This window comes from Schistocerca piceifrons, chromosome 2, assembly GCF_021461385.2.
Source record: "Schistocerca piceifrons isolate TAMUIC-IGC-003096 chromosome 2, iqSchPice1.1, whole genome shotgun sequence".
NCBI classification, from domain to species: Eukaryota; Metazoa; Arthropoda; class Insecta; order Orthoptera; family Acrididae; genus Schistocerca; species Schistocerca piceifrons.
In genome coordinates this window covers 699,989,299-699,991,676 of record NC_060139.1, presented here as the reverse complement: position 1 = coordinate 699,991,676, position 2,378 = coordinate 699,989,299, and the positions used below count along the sequence as shown (strand labels likewise).

Sequence of the window (2,378 nt, the reverse complement as noted above, 5' to 3'; positions counted from 1 at the left end):
GCTGCATATTTCTCCCCATTTCTAAGCCAAAGTTACATTTATTAAATGGTAAAGTGAAACATTTTCCCTTCTAAACCCATACTTTTGTAAATCTCTGTTACTTCCCAAATCAGGCAGACTGTTGGTAGCAAATTTCGTAAATGAATTATAGTATTGTATTGTGTGGTCTATATTCCCAGCTGCTTAAAGAGATCCCTTGCAAGATTTACATGTGTAAATCCCACAAATAACACTAATTACTTTCTTTTCTGCAATAAACATTGTTTTGCCTAAGTGTGGAATTTCTCTGAGTATCATCACGTAAGACATCAATCAATAAAAATATGCCAAATGTGTGAACTAACTAACTTCTATATCCATAAGCTGGCAGTTATTCTTAAGACAATGCCAAGACTAAAAGTTTTAACAGGAGTGTTATATTTCCAGAATGAGATTTTCACTCTGCAGCGGAGTGTGCGCTGATATGAAACTTCCTGGCAGATAAAAACTGTGTCCCGGCCCGAGACTCGAACTCGGGACCTTTGCCTTTCACGGGCAAGTGCTCTACCAACTGAGCTACCCAAGCACGACTCACGCCCCGTCCACACAGCCTTACATCTGCAAGTACCTCATCTCCTACCTTCCAAACTTCTGGAAACATCCCCCAGGCTGTGGCTAAGCCATGTCTCCGCAATATCCTTTCTTTCAGGAGTGCTAGTTCTGCAAGTTTCGCAGAAGAGCTTCTGTAAAGTTTGGAAGGTAGGAGACGAGGTACTGGCAGAAGTAAGGCTGTGCGGACAGGGCGTGAGTCGTGCTTGGGTAGCTCAGTTGGTAGAGCACTTGCCCGTGAAAGGCAAAGGTCCCGAGTTCGAGTCTCGGTCAGGCACACAGTTTTAATCTGCCAGGAAGTTTCAGCAGTGTTATATTGTTTTTCTAATTCAAGTTGTCATAGAAATATTGTTACTGCATGTATGTGAACTAACTTGTGCCTGAACATCTTCCTTTCCTCACTTCATATTTAAAAAGTAACAGTTTGAAGGCAATCCACCTGGAATTATACTTTACCACTGCACTCATTCCCAAGGTTGCCCATACTTTAAACCTTTCTCGCTCCAGAAAGGCAGTAGAGGATGATTTACACTTGACAGAATGTCACATCATCTTACATCAAAATTTACAATAATGTGTTTCAAATAGTGGCATTCAAACAGGCCATAAATGGCATGAAGAGTCACATCACATTAATACCATCCAGGTTTTTAGGGATGGAAGTTACGACAGTGACGTTGGTCGGAGAACTGTGTCATCCCTGCTAACATCAGAAGACAATCAACTTTCGCCACGCTAACTTATGTTATTGTAGTGGATTTTCTGCATTTGTATCTTCTTAATCTTTGTTTTTCTTATTATTTTGCTTTGTTTTCGTGACAATTTGCAAATGTTCTATACCGATTTGAATTTTTTTCTACATTGTGGGTTCTTCCCTAAGTGAGCTTAGAATTCTGAAACTGAAAGATGATTAAGGTTTTGCAATAACAGAACAGAATTGACGCCTACTCTGTATATAAAAATGTATAAATGATAATATAAACCTTTTTTGTCCAAAATCTTGAATCTCTGAAAGTTTGCACTGTTACAAAACGACTCTTGTGCTTTCATATAGTAAACTGCCACTACTTATTCTTGTTATGTAGAAGTGACAATTTTAATATACAATGTCACATTTGTTCTCTACTTATACTGTTAGCTTCTTGCACTAACTTGTAAGAAGTGGATTCTGGCTGCAGATGATCCTTCCTGCATTGTAACAAGGAGCACATCTTATAACTAAGCCACTACCTATACTGTTTCCCATTGAGTGGAATTTGGGCAACAATTAGCTTTAAAAAGTGGTTAATAACCTCAGCCTGCTACCAGTCTAAGCCTCTTACAATGAATATCACTGGACATTTAAGTAGCAGACTATATGGCACTTCCTACAGTGTGACAGAATGTACTAATAGTTACTACAGTCGACGAATTATAAATTCATTCAAATGCTCTGATTAATCCCTTAAGGCCACTCAAGAAAAATTACTTGTTAAATTATGAAAATGGTAAGAAACAAGATTTACATGCATGAATCTGAGGTGGTAATGATCAAAGGTACCAGTTCGTGCATATCTTACTTGTATGCATAAAGTCATAAGTTTGGAATAAATTTGAATCTTACCATTTTAAGCCAGCCAACAACGTATATATGACTTTTTATTTCTTTACAACCTTGATGTATGTTCTTATAATAATTCCTGATTAAGATAGATTCACTGCACATAATGAACATGTCTAAGTGCACCATACCATCACTATTAACAGTGTGTGAAGCTCACTGTAAGTTCAGTGCTTGGAACTATATAGAA

The 2,378-nt window shown here is 37.8% G+C and overlaps 2 non-coding genes across 2 annotated transcripts; one reads left to right on the top strand and one right to left on the bottom strand.

The window, feature by feature from the left end:
* Positions 1-490: 490 nt before the first annotated feature.
* On the bottom strand, positions 491-565 carry Trnas-uga. Its single transcript has one exon. It is a non-coding gene; the product is annotated as a tRNA-Ser (tRNA).
* A 226-nt stretch (positions 566-791) lies between these two features.
* Positions 792-866, top strand: Trnas-uga. The gene has a single exon. It is a non-coding gene; the product is annotated as a tRNA-Ser (tRNA).
* The last annotated feature ends 1,512 nt before the right edge of the window (positions 867-2,378 follow it).